Below are 20,604 nucleotides of genomic sequence, written 5' to 3'. Positions count from 1 at the left end.
GGCCAGGAGCCCTCTGCCCGGGGTCTCGCATCAGCGCCCACTGCACCCACGCCCGGTCAGGGAGCAGGAAGAAGGGAGCCATCCGTGCGTCACTGCACTCGGCCATTTCTCATGGGGAGAGCTTGGCTCAAGCTGCTTCCATGCCCAGAATACCTTCCTTTCCCTGTGGCAGCCTGATAGACTCTTACACATTCTACCAAGCCCTGCTTGACCATCCCCTCCTCTGGGAGCCCTCCCAGATTGCTCCCGATTCCAGGAGAGAATAAGGAGGAGTGGAACAAGCTGCTTCTTCCATTGCCCCCTGCCTCCCGTGGGCACCAACCTTCTCCCTGCACACCTCTCACTGAGGGTCGGCTGCGAGCCTCCCCTTCCACCTGGTCCCTGCCTCAGAGCCAGCCGTGGTGGGGGCTCAGGCTTCATTCGCTTCCCTTGGCCTTTCCTTAGTGCCCTATTTCATCCCCGGAGGGCACTGGGGACACCACCTCGCACTTAAGCATCTCGTCTCGTCAGGCTCCCCTGGGCTGGGACCAGCTGTCAAATTTTCCATGTTTTTCATGACTTTGATAGTTCTGAGGACGGGCCAGGGCCTTCTGCGGGCTGAGCTTCACCTGGGGTTTGTCTGCTGTTTATCTCAGTCCCTTCACTCTTAATTTTCAACAAACAAAATCTGCTGTGGGATTTGGTTCTGAGTCAGGCTGGACCCTGCCCTCTCCCAGCAGGTATTTTTAACTGAACCTCACCTGAGACCCCATGGCTCAGATGGTAAAGCATCTGCCTGCAATGTGGGAGACCCAGGTTCGATCCCTCGGTTGGGAAGATTCCCCTGGAGAAGGAAATGGCAACCCACTCCAGTACTCTTGCCTGGAAAATTCCATGGATGGAGGAGCCTGGCGGGCTAAAGTCCATGGAGTCGCAAAGAGTCGGACGTGACCCAGCAACTTCACTTTCCTTTCTTTCTTTCTCACCTGCCATGCTGGAGGAAGAGAGCAATGACTCCACAGAAAACGGGGCAGACTGGACACACACAGTTCCTACTTGTCTGTGTCCTTAAAATATATGAAACGAGGCTCAGTACCCCCAACCAGAAAGACAAAGGGGTCCCAAGACACGCTCTGTCACCTCCCAGCTCCTCCCTGAAGTCTGCGGGCACACCCTCGGTGGGCTGCAGGGAGGGCAGGGCCTCGCCATGCTGAGGGCGGGTTACCAGTCAACCAGCCAGCGCCTATAAAATCACAGTGCCCTTTGCCCAGAAGCCCCACCTGTGGGAACACTCTGCAGACGACTGTCCGCTTCTGACAGGGTAGGGCTCCAAGGGAGTGGGGGCTCTGTAACAGCGACACCTTGGAAATGACCCAGGTGCCACAAAATTCATGCTCCAGACTGGCGCGAGCAGCGTGAAGCTGGTGCCAGGGCGTCGGCAAGGGAAGGCCTCTGAGCCACAGCAAGTGAGGAATGCAAGCAGGGGAGTGCTCTGGGCGCCGCCTTCTGTGTTCTGAAGGGGGGTGAGAATGTTTTCATATTTCCTGCCTTTGTGAGAATAAGCTGGAAGGATCAATACATCAGCGGCGTGGAGGGCTGAGCAGGGAAGCCCCGGGGACTTTTCAGGGTGGTCCTGTGATGGTCGCTACCTGATGCCTCCCGTTTTTCCAAAGTCTCTAAACTTTATAGCACAAGCGAACCTTAATGAATGAAAATAAAACAGATTCGAGACGACTCGGGAATCCCAGGATGGAAGCCGAGTCCAACAAAGCTGTGAACTGTACTATGAATGAAAGAAGCGCCTCAATGACCGGAGGGGAGAGGTGTCTGCCCCCAAGCCCGGCGAGGAGTGGAGGCTGAAGACTGGAAGTAAAGGCCCCACCTCTGTGTCCTGGGCTCCAGCCGGTCACCATGTTTTGTACAGGGCCTGGGTTTCAAGATCTTCACACTTCTGTACATGTGTCCAGCAGTCTGATGTCAACAGCTAAGTAAACGGTGGTTGGTGGTGATAGACAGGTTTCTCACTTTTGGAGCAGGAGTTACAGAAACCCAGGAGAGGAAGCCGGAATGACCCATGGGCTGCTGGCTGAGAGATGGAGACACCAGTGCGAACTTGAATTTCACGGGACAGAGATACGCGTGTTACATGTAGAAATACTCATTAGATGTGTGTGTGTGCACAGGTTGGAATACACGTATATACAGGCAAACTTACAGATATATGTATATAGACAGGTTAGTATACACATACACACACCCACTTATAGCAGCTGGATGAATCACAAGCTGGAATCAAGATTGCTGGGAGAAATATCAACAACCTCAGATATGCAGGTGATACCACTCTAATGGCAGAAAGTGAAGAGGAGCTAAAGAGCCTCTTGATGAAAGTGAAAGAGGAGAGTGAAAAGTTGGCTTAAAGCTCAACATTCAGAAAACTAAGATCATGGCATCCAGCCCTATCACTTCATGGCAAATAGATGGAGAAAAAGTGGAAACAGTGACAGATTTTATTTTCTTGGGCTTCAAAATCACTGCAGATGGTGACTGTAGCCATGACATTAAAAGATGCTTGCTCCTTGGAAGAAAAGCTATGACAAACCTAGACAGTGTATTAAAAAGCGGAGATATCAGTTTGCTGACAAGGTCCATCTAGTCAAAGCTATGGTTTTTCCAGTAGTCATGTATGGATGTGAGAGTTGGACCAGAAAGAAGCTGAGTGCCGAAGAACTGATGCTTTTGAACTGTGGCATTGGAGAAGACTCTTAAAGAGTCCCTTGGACTGAGAGGGGATCAAACCAGTCCATCTTAAAGGAAACCAGTCCTAGGTATTCTTTGGAAGGACTGATGCTGAAGCTGAAACTCCAATACTTTGGTCACTTGATGTGAAGAGCTGACTCATTGGAAAAGACCTTAATGCTGGGAAAGACTGAAGGTGGGAGGAGAAGGGGACGACAGAGGACGAGATGGTTGGATGGCGTCACCGCTTCAGTTACATGAAACAAAGCAAGCTCTGGGAGATACTGAAGGACAAGGACAAGCCCATGGGGCCACAAAGGGTCGGACACGACTGAGTGAACAGCAACTCGTGCAGGCTAAGTTACAGATGTGTGTGTTTACATGGACATGTGTCCACATACTCCTGTATCTCTCCATGGGTTTATATACACATATATGTCGGCTGAGAGGATCTAAAAGACACAAGTGCAGCAAGCACACACAGAGAGCAGATAAAACACCTTGGCTCCTAAAGCCGTGCTCCAGGAAACAGAATCTTTGGAGAAATGGCCGATTCTAGGACTGGGCCAGGACAGACACACGATAAGCCTGGCTTGTTGTGACAGAAACCTATCTGAGGTTGTTGAAGTGTCTCCCAGCAATCTTGATTTCAGCTTGATATTCATTCAGCCCAGCATCTTCCATGATGTACTCTGCATATAATTTAAATAAATAACAGTATACAGTCTTGTCTTGCTCCTTTCTTGATTTTGAACCAGTGGGTTGTTTCATGTAAGGTTCTAACTGTTGCTTCTTCATCCATAAAGAGGTTTCTCAGGAGATATGTAAGGTAGTCTGGTACTCCCATCTGTTGAAGAATTTTCCAGTTTGTTGTGATCCACACAAAGGCTTTTGCACAGTCAATGAAGCATAGGTAGATGGTTTTTTTGTTTTGTTTTGTTTTTTTTTTGTTTTTGGAATTCCCTTGCTTTATCTATGATCCAACAAATGTTGGCAATTTGATCTCTGGTTCCTCTGCCTTTTCTAAATCCAGCTTGAACGTCTGGAATTTCTTGGTTCATGTACTGCTCAAGCCTAGCTTGAAGGATTTTGAGCATAACATTACTAGCATTTGAAATGGGCACGATTGTCTGGTAGTTTGAGCATTCTTTGGCATTGCCTTTCTTTGGGATTGGAATGAAAACTGACCTTTTCCAGTCCTGCGACCACTGCTGGGTTTTCCAGATTTGCTGGCATATTGAGTACAACACTTTAACAGCATCATCTTTTAGGATTTGAAATAGCTCAGCTGGAATTCTATCACCTCCACTAGTTTTGTTCATAGTGACACTTCCGAAGGCCCACTTGACTGCAGACTCCAGGATGTCTCGCTCTAGGTAAGTGACCACACCACTGTGATTATCCTGGTCATTAAGGCCTTTCTTGTATAGTTCTTCTGTGTATTCTTTCCATCTCTTCTTAATCTTCCGCGTCGGTTAAGTCCTTACCGTTTCTGTCCTTTATCATGCCCATCTTTGCATGAAATGTTCCCTTGATATCTCCGGTTTTCTTAAAGAGATCTCTAGCCTTTTTCATTCTGTTGCTATCTTCTATTTTTTTGCATTATTCATTTAAGAAGGCCTTCTTATCTCTCCTTGCTGTTCTCTGGAACTCTGCATGAGGTTGGGTGTATCTTTCCCTTTCTGCCTTGCTTTTTGCCTCCCTTCTTTCCTCAGCTGTTTGTAAAGCCTCCTCGGACAACCACTTTGCTTTCTTGCATTCCTTTTTCTTTGGGATGGTCTTGGTTACTGCCTCCTACACAATGTTATGAGCCTCTGTCCACAGTTCTTCAGACACTGTCTCTAGCAGATCTAACCCCTTGAATCTGTTCATCGCCTCCACTGTAAATCATAAGGGATTTGATTTCTGTCATATCCGCATGGTCCAGAGGTCTTCCCTACTTTCTTCAATTTAAGCCTGAGTTCTGCAATAAGGAGCTGATGACCTGGACCAGGCCGCTCCTGGTCTTATAGAGCGTCTCATGGTTGGCTGCAAAGAATACAGTCCATCTGATTTGGCCATCTGGTGATGTCCATGTGTAGAGTCGTCTCTGTTGTTGGAAAAGAGTGTTTGCCGTGACCAGTGTATTCTCTTGACAAGACCTCATTAGCCTTTGCCCTGTTTCGTTTTGTACCCTAAGGCCAAACTCGCCTGTCATTCCAGATATCTCTTGACTTTCTACTTTTGCATTCCAATCCTCTGTAATGAAAAGGACGTTGTTTTTGGTGTTCATTCTAGAACATCTTGTAGGTCTTCATAGAACTAGTCAGTTTCAGCTTCTTAGGCGTCAGTGGTTGGAGCACAGACACGATACTGAATGGTTTGCCTTGGAAATGCACAGAGATCACTCTGTCGTTTTTGAGATGGCACCCAGGTGTTGCATTTCGGACTCTTTTGTTGACTATGATGGCTACTCCATTTCTTCGAAGGGATTCTTGCCCGCTGTAGTAAATATAATGGCCCTCTGAGTTAAATTTGCCCATTTCACTGATTCCTAAAATGTTGATGTTCACTCTTGCCATCTCCCAATTTGACCACATCTAATTTACCTTGATTCATGGACCTAATTCAGTCCAGGTTTCTATGCAATATTGTTCTTACAGCATCAGATTTTACCTTCACCCTCAGACCCATCGTAACTGAGTGTTGTTTCTGCTTTGGCCCAGCTGCTTCATTCTTTCTGGAGCTGTTAGTAATTGCCCTCCATTCTTCCCCAGTAGCATATTGAACACCTTCTGACCTAGGGGGCTGACCTTCCACTGTCATATCCTTTTGCTTTTTCATACTGTTCATGCGGGTCTTGTGGCAAGAATACTGGAGTGGGTTGCCGTTCCCTTCTCCACTGGATGTTTTGTCAGAACTCTCCACCATGATCATCTGTCTTGGGTGGCCCTACACAGTGTGGCTCATAGCCTCATCGAGTTATGCAAGCCATAATTTCTGTCTAATCAGACAAATCTTAAGTGGGGGCATTTTATAAAGCACCATGAAATTAAAAGACACTTGCTCCTTGGAATAAAAGCTATGACCAACCTAGACAGCATATTAAAAAGCAGAGACATTACTTTGCCAACAAAGGTCCATCTAGTCAAAGCTATGGTTTTTCCAGTAGTCATGTATGGATGTAAGAATTGGACCATAAAGAAAGCTGAGCACTGAAGAATTGATGCTTTTGAACTGTGGTGTTGGAGAAGACTCTTGAGAGTCCCTTGGACTGCAAGGAGATCCAACTAGTCCATTCTGAAGGAGATCGGCCCTGGGATTTCTTTGGAAGGAATGATGCTAAAGCTGAAACTCCAGTACTTTGGCCACCTCATGCAAAGAGTTGACTCATTGGAAAAGACTCTGATGCTGGGAGGGATTGGGGGCAGGAGGAGAAGGGGACGACAGAGGATGAGATGGCTGGATGGCATCACTGACTCGATGGATGCAAGTCTGAGTGAACTCCGGGAGTTGGTGATGGACAGGGAGGCCTGGTGTGCTGCGATTCATGGGGTTGCAGAGTCGGACACGACTGAGCAAATGGACTGAACTGAACTGATCTGAACTGATCTTACAAAGCACCAAACCAAAACTCCTCAAAAAAATTAAAATAAGGAAAGTCTATACAGGTGCCCAACAGGCACATGAAAAGATGCTCAGCATCATAAATTATTAGACAAACGCACATCAAAACTGCAATGAGGTATCACCTCACACCAGTCAGAATCAGTTCAGTTCAGTCGCTCAGTCATGTCCTACTCTTTGCGACCCCAGGGAATGCAGTATGCCAGGCCTCCCTGTCCATCGCCAACTCCTGGAGTTTACTCAAATTCATGTCCATTGAGTCAGAGATCCAGCCATCCCATCCAGCCATCTCATCCTCTGTCATCCCCTTCTCCTCCTGCCTTCAATCTTTCCCAGCATCAGGGTCTTTTCCAGTGAGTCAGCTCTTTGCATCAGGTGGCCAAAGTATCAGAGTCAGAATGGCCATCATGGAAAAGTCTACTAAAAACTTTCTAGATTAGACGTGGAGAAAAGGGAACCCTCCTAAACTGTTGGTGGGAGTGTATCCTGGTGCAGCCATGACGGAAAACAGTATGGAATTTTCTTTATAAAGTAAAAACAGAACTACCTTGCGCTATGCTGTGCTAAGTCACTTTAGTGGTGTCTAAGTCTTTGCCACCGTGTGGACCCACGCTCGCCAGGCCCCTCTGTCCTTGGGATTCTCTAGGCAAGAATGCTAGAGTGGGTTGCCGTTTCCTTCTCCAGGGGATATTCCTGACCCAGGGATCAGACTCGCGTCAGGCAGGTTCTTTAGCCACTGGCGCTACCTGGGAAGCCGTAGAACTACCGAATGACCCAGCAACCCCACACTTGGGTATATATCCAGAAAAAGTTCTAATTCAAAGAGATATGCACTTCCTTGTTGGTGCGGTGGTTAAGAATCTGCCTGCCAATGCATGCGACATGGGTTGAATCCCTGATCTGGAAGGTTCCACGTGTTGCAGAGCTATCAAGCCCGTGTGCCACAGCTACTGAGCCTGAACCCCTCAGACCCCCTGCTCCGCAACAAGAGAGCCCACCTCAATGAGAAGCTCATGTACCACAGTTAGAGAGCGGCTCCCACTTATTACAGCTAGAGAGACCATGTGGCGAAGAAACCCAGCTCTGCCGAAAATAAATTTTTAAGAAAAGACACATACAGTCCTATGTTCATAGTAGTTTCAACTATTCACAAGCGCCAAGGTGTGGAACCAACCTAAATTGCCTATAGACAGATATGGTACATATATACAATGGGGTATGACTCAACCATTAAAGAGAATGAGATGATACCATTCGCAGCGACACGGATGACCCTAGAGAGTCTCACACTAAGTGAAGTCGGAAAGACACTTACATGTGAGATCTAAATATCGACAGAAACTTATCCATGAAATGGAAAAAGCTTCATAGACACAGACAGTAATCTTGAGGTTGCCAGGGGGAGAGGGGGATGGGGGAAGGGTATAGTGGGAGCTTGGGGGCTGGCAGATGCTAACTATTATATACAGCCTGGACGAACAGCTAGGTCCTACTGTCTAGCACAGGGAACTCTCTTCAACATTCTATGACAAGCCATATGGAAAAGAATATGAAAAAGAATGTGCGTGTGTGTATATATATATATATGCATAAAACTGATGTGTTTTGCTGTACAGCTGAAATTAACGCAACACTGTATATTAACTGTACTTCAATAAAATAAAATTTAAACAACAAACAAACAAGGAAAGTCTGGGCAATCATCCCAGCCCAGGAGCCCTGGGAGGTGTGATGACTAAATGTCACATGGTGTCCTGGATGGGGTCCTAGAACAGAAAAGGGACATTAGGTGGAAACGCAGGGAAGCTGAATGAAGCCTGGGCTTTCCTCAGTAATAATGAACAAACTCTGGTTCATGAGCCATTGCAAATGCGCCAGAGACTGCGTGGGGCTGCAAGAACTCTGGGCGCTCTGTTTGCGATTGTTTTGAAAGTCTAAAACTGTTCTTAAAAAAAAATCATCTTTTTTTTTTCTTTTTTAAAGGCCCAGGAAGGTGGAACCACCTGGAAATGTACAGAGAGAACAATTAAAGGCCAAAGACCCTGGAGGGCACGTCCCAGGCCAACTTGCTGTGTGGCCCTGGGCCCGCCTTGGCTTGCCTCTGCGCCATGCCTCCCCCAGCTGCACGAGGAAGGTGGGAGGGGCCGAGCCTGGCTCTCCTTGCCATCCCCGGGGCACCAGGAAGACCAAGGTAGGCCTTCGGAGGAGACCCCACTTCCAGCCACTATGAGTTATTCCACCCCCCGACCTCCCACCCCCCACCCTGGAAAACCGGCGCTGGGCCCAGCCCTTCCACGGGTCACCTGAGACTCTGCCCGGGGCCGCACCCACAGCCCCCTGGGGGAAGGAGGAAGGGTCATCAGGCTCACAGGGTGTAAGGGTCGGAGGTGCACGGCCTTGCCTGGGCCACAGAGCTGTCCCCTCACCACTGGTCCATCTGTATGAAGTTGGCAGTGCACCCCAGGACCCGGGGATAGAGCTGCTCCCCCCTCGCCCCCTCTGACCCTTCCTTGTCCAAAAGGCCCTCTTGGACAGAGGGGCTGTCCCCAGGGCTGCAGGGACATTGGCCCCTGGGGGACTGGGGTGGGGTCTGGGGGATGGAGAGGGAGCAGAGACGCCCCCACCAAGGGCTGATCACCAGGGAGGGCGGACAGCCTTAGGGGTGAGGGACCTGGCCCCCACCCCAGCCCTCCAGCCCTGGGGCTCCCGCTCCTCTCCAGGGCCATTGGCACTGGACTCAGCCACTGACCGCCTGCTGGCCCCAACACGCGTGCTGCCATGTCACAGATGGCAAATTGAGGCTCGGAGGCGGGTCCCTTACTCGCAGGCCAGGGGCTCAGCCAAGATGGGAATCTCTGGGGCTGCAGCCTCCGGGGCCATAAAGAGGCCCACCCCACCCCCACCGGGGAGAGGCGTGCAGCTCCCGCTTCACTGCTGCTGCCTCGACGAGGTCCGGCTTCACGGCTCGCGGCCCCTCCCCGGACGCGGAGCCGCTTGAGCACTGCCCCGCCTCTCCCCAGCCAGGACGGTTTCGGGGCGCACGCCCATGCACACCCTCCCGTGGCTTCCCCTGTCCTGACAGGTGACCCTCCGCACGCACGCACGGGGCTGGGGACTGCTTTGTAGGCGGTCTGGAACTTACCCCGCTGGGGAAGGAAAGGAGGGAGGCTCCTGGGGTTCCGCACCTGCCTCTGCTCCTGTTCTGGCCCCTCGCGATGGTCCCGGCCGCGTGATGCCTGTCCCGGCAGGAAGGCACACATTTGCAGCAAGTTGGCCCTCCAGGCTCCGATCAGGTGGCCAGGGCTGTCAGCCCGGGTCATTGGCTGCGCCTGTAGCCGGCCCGCCCTGCCGGGAAGGGGCCGGGTCTCCTCCATGACCTTCCTCCTCCTTATCAGTGGTGGTGGAAGTCAGCAATTCCCCGCTTAGCATTCCCCAGCGGGGCGGGGAGGAGCTGCCTGCAGGCGCGAACAGCAGGAACCTGGCTTCCTGACCACCTGGGTGCCAGGGGACCTGGGGACACCAGATGACACGTGCCACCTCTTGGGTGTCCGTGCCTCAGAGGGGTAGGAGGTTGGGCCTTTGGGTGCTGGGCTGCTCACAGCTCTTGCTGGGGCCGGGTTTTCTGTAGCTAGGAGCTCAGCAAAGGTCCACCGAGCGGCCCCCTGTGCCTGGCCTGGCCACACCAGCAGCAGGTCCCGAGGCGTCCAGAGGGAGCAATTCCCAGGCGAGCTTCTAACCAGGCACCAGGTGGCCTTGAATTTACAGATCCTTGACGCCAGACCCACCAGGTCAGCACCTGCCAGGGCAGGGCCTAGAAATCTGGATTGTTAATGAATCCCAGCTGGCCCTGTCATCAGCAAGGGGCACCCCTGTCCCAAATGATATGTCTTCAGACATCCAAATAGGCGGGCAGAGTCACTGGGGGCCTGTGGCAGACGTGTCCCCTGGCCCTTCTCAGATCCCTGAACCACAGCAGGGCGGCGGCCTTCCAGGACTGACTGTGTGACTTGAGGCAAGACTCTTAACCTCTCTGTGCCTCCTGTTCCTGTCTTTGAAACGGAAGATGCTAGGTACACGGCCCCCCTCATCAACGTTTGTGAGAATTAAATGCATTAGTAAGTTCTGAGGGCCCAAAATTAAGCCCTGCCCACAGATATAAACGCACACACATACACACATATACACACTCCCATACCCATATACACGCATACACACAACACACACACACATACATCCATACTCACAATACATCCACATACACACACCCACACATGCACACAGACACACACACACCCATACACACCATGCACCCATACACATACACACACACCCATACACACACACCCCCATACACACACACCCCCATACACACACACCCATACACACACACACCCACACACACACACACCCATACACACACACACCCATACACACACACCCATACACACACACCCCATACACAACACCTCCATACACACAATACATCCAAATATATACACACACCCGCACACAGACACACACACACCCATATACATACATACATCCCCACATACAATATACACACACATTCATACACACACACACAGATACACCCACACACACACACCCATACATACACACACATACATATACACACACACCCATACACAGAATACACACACAGACACCCCCACACACACATACACCCATACACATACATACACACACACACCTATACACACAGTACACACATACACCCACACACAATACACGCACACACACACAGCACAGACACACACAATGCGCACACACATGACACGCACACACACCAGATGTGCAGTTGTGTCGTCACCCTGTGGCTCTGACCCGGCCGCACGAGGTGCCGTGCGCTGTCCTGGGGGAGCGCTGGCTCGGGCAGGAAGGGCTGGGCCTGAGCCGGCCGCGGGGCTGGACAGGAGTTGGCCGCTCAGCGCCTGTCCGCTCTGAGGATGCCCGAGAGAATGGGCGAGTGGGCGCATGCGGTACGAGGTGCCTGACGCTCTCTCTGCTTTGACTCATGATGAGAGCGCAGGGCTCGCCCCCACACGCCCTCCGGGCTGGCACCTGACGGCTGTCCCTGTGGCCCCTGCCGCTGTCACTTCAGTCCAGAAGCCCGGCCGTCCCCCGTGCTTCCTTGGGTTCACGGTCCAGCCTGTCCGAGGCTGGAGCTCTGGCCTCAGGGCCCACGCTGCGGCAGCGTCCCCAGGTGTCAGCCACCCTTGGTCCACAGGTGATGGGCTTAAAGACCTCTGATTCATTTTCAACAGTGGGAAGTAGAGATTCCACCCTAAACCAGGTATCTGGCTGTTCTGAAAAGTCGGGACGTCTGGACCTACAGGGCTGTGTTCTCCAGCGGCTCACCAAGGGCCCGCTGCACCTTCATAGAGGGCACGCTGTCCCGCGGGCTCTGGGAGTGCCCCCCACTCCTGGCTGGCGACCTGCAAGTGCTGAACCCTGACCCTTGTCCCTAGACCATGGCTTGGCGGCTTGATTCCCAGGAAGCAGCTCAGACCCTTGGAATTCTCAGTCGCGCCCCTGCCCCGCCCCCAAGCTCTGTCCTGTGGCTTGGCCCCAGGCCTAGGCTGACCCGCAGACCCCAACGAGTGGCCTGGGGAGGGTGCCAGTCCCTGGCCCCAGGGAGGCCAGATGGGGGCGGAGAGGTAGTTAGGTCCTGGCCGCCCTCCTTGGGGGCCCTTCCCCAGGTCGAGGGCTGGCAGGGACCAGGCACCCAGCTCAGGCTTAGATTCCCAGCACCCGGCCAGGGCCCTTTTCACAGTGGAGACCAAGGCCCTGAGCAGCCCAGTGGCTTGGGCAGACTCTCCCCACGGAAGTCCCCAAGCTGGGGTCCCACCTCTCAGGCGGGTGATTTCCCGCCTCTCAGGTTTCAGGTCTGGAAGTTTTTTAGTGCTGGAGACCTGTTTCCTGCACCCCTGTAACACCGCTAGTTTTCTCATGGGTCCCTGTCTTTTCTTTTCTTTTCGTCTGCACCACACTGCTTGTGGGATTTTTAGTTCCCTGACCAGGGATCGAACCTGCGCCCCCTGCGTTGGAAATATGGAGTCTCAACGATTGGATGACCAGGGAAACCCCATGGAGCCCTATATTTTTCAGTCCTGGGGTGCTGTGGGACAATTCACAGGTCTCTCTGGGGAAACTAAGTTTCCCCATTTGCAAATGGGAAGTGGCTGGGCCGGGAGCCCTCTGGGGACCACAGTTCCAGAGCGGATGCCTCTGCTTCGGCCAGACTGCAGGTATCACTGCTCCTCTCAGTGGGGCTGGTGAAGGGGCCCAAGGCTGTCATGAGCCCGCGTGGGGGGCCCTGACGCCTCTCCTTCCTCTCTGAGAACCCCCTCAGCAGCCTCACATCTGTCCCCCTGCACCTGGCTGTGATGGGCTTGGAACTGGTGCAAGGAACCCCAGGGCTTCCCTGATGGGCATGAAAAATGCAGGCCATCTCGCCATGAGGACTGGTGCTGCGGAGGCCAGAATTCACTTAAACAAATCACCTATTCCCAGACTCTTGTCTTAACCTTTTAAAGACCATTCTGGAAATCTTGCTTTAAAGAAATGAAAGCCAAGTGCAACTTCTTTTTTACCAGCCGTGATCCTGAAGGGCAGGCCAGGCCACCCTGGCAATCCAGGATGGAGGGGTGTCGGCGGAGTCAGGGCCGTCAGCTGGGCGAGTCTCCCTAGCCTGGAGACGCCCGGGAAAGCCCCGCAGAGAAGGGTGGATGGTGGCCTGAGGGGCAGGCATGACCCCTTCTGAGCGAGGAGGACCTACAAGAAGCTAGAAGGCTGTAGAAAACAAACGAGTCTGGACAGGCCGAGATACTCACGGCGGTGAAACAAAAGCTTGAGTCAAAGGGACAGCGCTTGGTCTCACACCTTCTGGGATAAGCAGTGTGCCCTGCAGCCAGGGCGACGTGCGAACAGGGGCAGGGCCTGAGACTGCAACAGGCATGACCCCAGCGGCAGCTTTACACGGGAATCGGAGCTTGAGGCGACACCCCTAGGCCATATGAACGAGGTTCCCGAGTCAGGGTCACGGGGGCTGTCTCAGCACACTCCTGTGATGTCCCCTGGGGCTCCCTCCAGGGCTGGGCCTATCCCAGACCACAGACAGTAGGAAGCCGATGCGGTGGCAGGGTCAACACTGACGACATGAAAATATTCTCAAAGTAGCCTGCAAGGGCTTCCCAGGGCGCCTGGAGTGGGCAGCCTGTCCCTCCTCCAGGGGATCTTCCCAACCCAGGGATCGAACCCAGGTCTCCCACATTGCAGGCAGACTCTTTACTAGCTGAGCCACCAGGGAAGCCCAAGAATACTGGAATGGGTACCCAATCCCTTCTCCAGTGGATCTTCCCGACCCAGGAATTGAACTGGGGTCTCCTGCGGTGCAGGTGGATTCTTTACCAACTGAGCTATCAAGGAAGGCCAGCAGTCAAGAACCCGCCTGCCAATGCAGGAGAAAAACGAGACTTGGGTTCGATCTCCGGGTTGGGAAGATCCCCTGGAGGAGAACACAGCCACCCACTCCAGTGTTCTTGCCTGGAGAATCCCAAGGAGAGACGAGCCTGGTGGGTAACAGTCCACGGGGTCGCAAAGAGTCGGACATGACTGAAGTCACTTGGCACGCATGACCTGCAAAGCTAGGCCAGAGGAGGGGATTTCAAAACATCGTGGGTGACTAAAGCCCAGTTTTGGTTTTGAAAATGCTCTTTCGAGTAAACGAGAATGGGTCAGAAGAAAGCAAAACTCTTCTCTGTGGTCATCAGAGTGATGAGGTCGGGGCCATTAAGTGTTCGTTAGACTCTTTCCGTATGTTCAGGGTGTATCACTCCTATAACAGAAGATGGCTATTTCCTGATCAGAAAAAGCACAGTGGATAAGGGTACTGTCTTAGGGTGCACGTTCAGACATAGAGGCCTTCCTGAGCAAGCTTCTGAGCCCGAGGGTGTCCTCAGCAGACCTGGGCTCACGACCCTCAGCATCCCGCCCTCCAGTTTTGCTCATGGTGTAGCCACCCCCCCAACCCCACTGTGAAGAGGCGCAGGCGTGGATGAGCCCCAGGGAGGCTGGGGAAGGGGAGTAACTCTCCTTGAGTGGCTTTGAGTAAGTCCCTTCCCACTGGGTCTTCTGCCTTTCACCTCTCCACGTCAGATGAAATCCCTGGGGGTCCCCACCTTCGTGTTCAGTCCAAGCCAGGGGCGAGCCCTGCCCACCACTGCCCTCTAGTGGAAGACCGAGCGTGAAGCACCACACAGGTCACCCCTCTGGGACCTGAGGGGCTAAGACCCCTACAGTGGGCTCAGGAGAAGCGCCCCCAAGGCTGTGTTCTTATAACCACCCGCCACCACCCGGGTCTTCTCCACCTGTTAAAGCCCCAATTCCTCATCGTACAATAGCACTGCGATTTTGGTGACAGGTAATGTGTATCAATGGCACCTCATTCCAGCACTCTTGCCTGGAAAATCCCATGGATGGAGGAGCCTGGTGGGCCGCAATCCATGGGGTCGCTAACAGTCTGACATGACTCAGCGACTTCACTTTCACTTTTCACTTTCAGGCATTGGAGAAGGAAATGGCAACCCACTTCAGTGTTCTTGCCTGGAGAATCCTGGGAACGGGGGAGCCTGGTGGGCTGCCGTCTATGGGGTCGCACAGAGTCGGACACGACTAAAGCGACTTAGCAGCAGCAGCAGCAGCAGCAGCAATGTGTATCAAAGAATATTCAAACTACTGCACAATTGCACTCATCTCATATGCTAGCAAAGTATGCTCAAAATTCTCCAAGCCAGACTTCAACAGTATGTGAACCGTGAACTTCCAGATGTTCAAGCTGGATTTAGAAAAAGCAGAGGAACCAGAGATCAAATTGCCAACATCTGTTGGATTATTAAAAAAGGAAGAGAGTTCCAGAGAAACATCTACTTCTGCTTTATTGACTATGTCAAAGCGTTTGACTGTGTGGATCACAACAAACTGTGGAAAATTCTGAAAGATAAAATACCAGACCACCTGACCTGCCTCCTGAGAATCCTGTATGCAGGACAAGAAGCAACAGTTAGAACTGGACATGGAACAACAGACTGGTTCCAAATCAGGAAAGGAGTACATCAAGGCTGTATATTGTCACCCTGCTTATTTAACTTATATGCAGAGTACATCATGAGAAACGCTGGGCTGGATAAAGCACAAGCTGAGGTCAAGATTGAGAAATATCAATAACCTCAGATACTCAGATGACACCACCCTTATGGCAGAAAGTGAAGAGGAGCTAAAGAGCCTCTTGAGGAAAGTGAAAGAGAGAGTGAAAAGTTGGCTTAAAATTCAAAATTCAAAAAACTATCATGGTATCTGGTCCCATCACTTCAAGGCAAATAGAGAGGGAAGCAACGGAAATAGTGAGAGACTTTATTTTGGGGGGCTCCAAAATCAGTGTAGATGGTGACTGCAGTCATGAAATTGAAAGACGCTTGCTCCTTGGAAGAAAAATTATGGCCAACCTAGACACCATATTAAAAAGCAGAGACATTACTTGGCCAACAAATGTCTGTCTAGTCAAAGCTACGGTTTTTCCAGTTGTCATGTATGCATGTGAGACTTGGACTATAAGGAAAGCTGAGTGCGGAAAAATCGATACTTTTGAACTGTGGTGTTGGAGAAGACTCTTGAGAGTCCCTTGACTGCAAGGAGATCAGACCAGTTCATCCTTAGGGTAATCAGCCCTGAATATTCATTGGAAGGACTGATGTTGAAGCTGAAACTCCAATACTTTGGCCACCTGATGCAAAGCACTGACTCATTGGAAGAGACTCTGATGCTGGGAAAGATTGAAGGCAGGAGAAGAAGGGGATGACAGAGAATAAGATGGTTGGATGGCGTCACCAACTCAATCGACATGAGTTTGAGCAAGCTCCGGGAGTTGGTGATGGACAGGGAGGCCTGGCACGCTGAAATCAACGGGGTTGCAAAGAGTTAGACACAACTGAGCAACTGCGCTGAACTGAAGGCATATCAGGTGGCTCAGTGGTAAGGAACCTGCCTGCCAATTCGGGAGACGTGGGTTCTATCAGGGGAGAAGATCCCCTGGAGGAGGAAATGGCTTCAGTATTCTTGCTGGGAAATCTCATGGACAGAGGAGCCTGTGGGCCCCAGTCCACAAAGGGTTGGACACGACTGGGTGACTTAGCAAGCATGCACAGCACATATTAATGGCTTGCAGTGGCAACGCTGTCCCCAGGCACATGGGTCACACAGGTCCTTGCCTGGTCACCAAAGCAGCTCTCGTCGGTGGATGTTCTGGTCTCACCCTCTTAGAAAGGAGCCATGAGGAGACAGAGTTAGCCCAACATCACCCAGCTGGTGAAAGGGGTGAGCATCAGTTAACACCGCCAGGGGCTCCGCCAACCCCACTGGCAGGACCCGTGGCCAGCCTGGTGCCTGGCGCCCTGTTCAGGGTGACCAGTCACCGGCTGACCAAGTCAAGATGAGGTGCTGGAGCCGTTAGCGGTCTCTGCTCTCCAGATGAGGACCTGGGTGATGGGGAAGAATGATGACGTTGTCGGAGTCCCAGCTCCACCAGACGCCCAGCAAGAGACCCGGGCAGACAGACACCCACTCCCAGCCTGAGTTGCATCTGTGAGGTCAGGGCAGGGATGCCGAAAGAGCCGGCCAAGCCAGGACTCAGGAGGGCAATAACCATGGAGCAGGTCCATGGAGGACAGAGCAGGGGTCCTTCGCTTGGGGACCACAAGCACCATTCCCCGCTGGCTGTGTCTCACACACCCACCGTTCACAGGAGGCAGGGTGGCGTGGGACAGGAGAATCTCCCCTGGTTCTGACACTGCGGGCTGTGTCTCCTTGAGTCAGACACAGCCTCTCTGACCTTCAGGATGTCCATCGTGGAAAGGGGGCTCACACGTGAGCAAGCTCGGAAGCGATCCTTCCCCTTGCCAGCAACCTTCAGAGGAGACCGCAGCCCGGCCGATGCCCCAGCTGCAGCCTCACAAGAGCCCTGGATCCGCAGACACTGTGTGATAAGAAATGTTAGTGGGCTGCTAACGGCACATGCCTCCCTGCTGGCTCAGCGGGTATGAGTCCGCCTGCAGTGTGGGAGACCTGGGTTCGATCCCTGGGTTGGGAAGATGCCCTGGAGAAGGGAAAGGCTACCCACTCCGGTGTTCTGGCCTGGAGAATTCCATGGACTGTGAAGTCCAGGGGGTCATAAAGAATGGGACACGACTGAGTGGCTTTCACTTTCACTTTCAACATCACTAGCCCTTGAAAGGCCATCTGTGTTTCAGTGAGGGGAGGCTGACGAGCTGGTTCAGACCACGGACGGTGGCATCAGCCGCACTTAGGGTCTGTGCACCTCTCTGCTCTGCCGTTTGCTGGCTTTGGATGGACCTTGGGGAGGGTCTCAGTTTTCTCATCTGTGAAATGGGGGCAACCTCGGGGGCTGCCAGGAAGACAGACAGCATGACTCGGGTAAAGCACACGCGATGGTTTCGCTGACACTGGTGCCCACTCCTCCGGGGCCGAGTCTTAGGCAGGTGGTAGCTGCTTCACTAGCATCACTCTCTACCCCCATGGCTCTGGAGAGGGAAGCACAAGGAGGCCCCAGGTCTGTTTGTCTGCACCTTGGGAAAGCAAATGACAAACAGGACCTGATTTTCTGGAAGGACGAGGGTGAGAGTGACTTGACAAAATACTCTGGCAGGCCTCCTTAGTCACCACTATTCACAAAAAAGAGCACCTGGGATGAGAAAGCACTTGATTTGGGTGGTGTTCCTGGTTCTGCTCCCTGGAGGAGGAAATGCCAACCCGCTCCAGTACCCTTGCCTAGAAAATCCCACGGACGGAGGAGCCTGGGGTCGTAAGGAGTCGGACAGGACTGAGCTCACGGCACGCAGGGCTCTGAGGGTGGCTGGCTGTGTGACTGCAGGCACGGTGCTCGCCCTCTCTGAGCTTGCTGCGCTCAGGGGTGGGGTGGGCCACCTGTGGACCAGATGGCACAGCACATGTCACGTGTCTGTTCGGCCTCCCCCCACCCGCCCGCCTGCCCCCAGGAGTCTGTCTGGAAGGCCCCAGTTCCCCTAGTGTGGCCTTTCATCTGAATCCAACTTTATTCAATCAATATAAAACCTCCCCGGGCTTCCCAGGTGGCTTAGTGGTAAGGAATCTGCCTGGCAAAGCGGGAGACATGGGCTCTGTCCCCGGTCCTGGAGGATCTCACACGCTACAGGGCAACAAAGCCACACTGCTGAGCCCGTGCTCTAGAGCTCGGGAGCCACAGCTGCTAAGCCCAAGCCCGCAAGCAGCTACTGAAGCCCACGCGCCCCAAGGCCAGGCTCCGCAAGGGAAGCCGCGGCGAGGCGGCGCTCGCTCTCCACGACCAGGGAAAAGCCTGTGCGGCAGTGCAGACCCAGGGCAGCCAGGATAAAGAAATGAAGCTGTTTAATAGACAGCCCCCAGGCCCTGCTCTCACGGTCAGATCCTGTCTTACTGCACAGCCATCTGCCGGTTGCCCTTCTTCTACCGTATCCACAACCTCAACCCCCCGTGAGGCCAACACGGTCACCCCCATTTGTGGATGGGGGAGCTGAGGCTCTGTGGGGTCAGGAAGCTTGCCTGGGGTCACGGCAGCGGCAGCCGGGCGGAAGCCTGGTCTGTGGCCCTCCAGGGACCCACCTCTTCCAGGGACCCAGGCAAGCCAGCAGGAGCAAGGCCACAGGTGGCGGTGGGGGGGCAGGAGCCCCAGGAGAGGCAGAGAGAGAGGGCCCCCCGGGGCGCTGGTTGCTTTCCCCCACTCGGGCCTGGCCTCCTCGGGGCCGCCTTTGCCAGGCTGGCTGTCGCCGCCGCTGTCAGCCTCCAGCTCCGAGAGGGCAGGCCTGGTCGCCTTGGCCCTGGGCAGCCCTGTGTGGCTCCAGCAAAAGCCAGGTAAACACGGCTGTATGAGATGCCGGCTAGGACTTCCCTGGTGGCAGAGTGGGCAGCACCTGCCTACTGGTGCGAGGGACACAGGTTCGATCCCTGGTCTGGGAAGATCCCACGTATCGCAGAGCAGCTGAGCCCGGGCGCCACAAATACTGAGCCTGTGCTCGGCAACGAGACGGCACGGCAGTGAGGAGCCTGCGCGCCACGCCGGGAGAGCGGCCCGTGCCCAGCAGCACAGACCCAGCACAGCCAACAGTGGTGGTAAAAGAAGACCCTGGTCAACCAGCCGCAGGGAAGGAAGGAGGCCCCGATCCGGGAGGACGTCCTGCTCGCTCCCTGCAGCTGGATGGCTGCAGGGACTGCACGGGCCTTGGTGCAGTTCTTCGTCCAGATCGCAGCCCAGCCCTGCACGCCTACTATGTGCCAGGCCCTACAGAATGCAGTGTGGATCTGCGTCTCTGGTCCCGAGCCCTGGCCCCCAGCGACATGACCTGGGAAGACCCCTCCCTGCGTCAGCCTGTTTCCTGGCCTGTAGGAGAGGATCATGACACAGAGCTGGGGAAGCACTATAAATAAAGTTCAGCAATGCCCTGTGCCCAGCGCAAGGAGGGCCCTTAACTCTTGCTGTTCTTCAGTTCAGTTCAGTCGCTCAGTCGTGAATGACTCTTCGTGACCCCATGGCCTGCAACACGCCAGGCCTCCCTGTCCATCACCAGCTTCTGGAGCTTGTCCAAACTCACCGTTCATCGAGTTGGTGATGCCATCCAGCCATCTCATCCTCTGTCGTCCCCTTCTCCCATCCTCAATCTTTCCCAGCATCAGGGTCTTTTCCAGTGAGTCAGCTCTTCACATCAGGTGGCCAAAGTATTGGAGTTTCAGCTTCAACATCAGTCCTTCCAATGAATATTCAGGACTGATTTCCTTTAGGATGGACTGGTTGGATCTCCTTGCAGTCCAAGGGACTCTCAAAAGTCTTCTCCAACACCACAATTCAAAAGCATCAATTCTTCGGCACTCAGCTTTCTTTATAGTCCAACTCTCACACCCATACATGAGTACTGGAAAAACCATAGTTTTGACTAGACGGACCTTTGTTGGCAAAGTAATGTCTCTGCTTTTTAATATGCTGTCTAGGTTGGTCATAACTTTTCTTCCAAGGAGTAAGCGTCTTTTAATTTCAAAGCTGCAGTCACCATCTGCAGTGATTTTGGAGCCCCAAAAATAAAGTCTGTCACTGTTTCCATTGTTTCCCCATCTATTTGCCATGAAGTGATGGGTCCAGATGCCATGATCTTAGTTTTCTGAATATTGAGTTTTAAGCCA

The 20,604-nt window shown here is 53.1% G+C and overlaps 1 protein-coding gene across 1 annotated transcript in view; it reads right to left on the bottom strand.

The window, feature by feature from the left end:
• Nucleotides 1–9,586, bottom strand: part of SH3TC1 (SH3 domain and tetratricopeptide repeats 1) — a 64,476-nt gene extending 54,890 nt beyond the window's left edge. Inside the window, exon 1 of the mRNA XM_042251683.2 lies at nucleotides 9,467–9,586. The gene's annotated coding sequence lies outside the window, so the exon portion shown is untranslated. The remainder of the gene's footprint in view (nucleotides 1–9,466) is intronic.
• Nucleotides 9,587–20,604: the final 11,018 nt, after the last annotated feature.

The sequence above is a fragment of the Ovis aries genome, chromosome 6 (assembly GCF_016772045.2).
Source record: "Ovis aries strain OAR_USU_Benz2616 breed Rambouillet chromosome 6, ARS-UI_Ramb_v3.0, whole genome shotgun sequence".
NCBI classification, from domain to species: Eukaryota; Metazoa; Chordata; class Mammalia; order Artiodactyla; family Bovidae; genus Ovis; species Ovis aries.
Note: the sequence above shows the minus strand (reverse complement) of the source record. Positions and strands in the feature narration are given on the sequence as shown.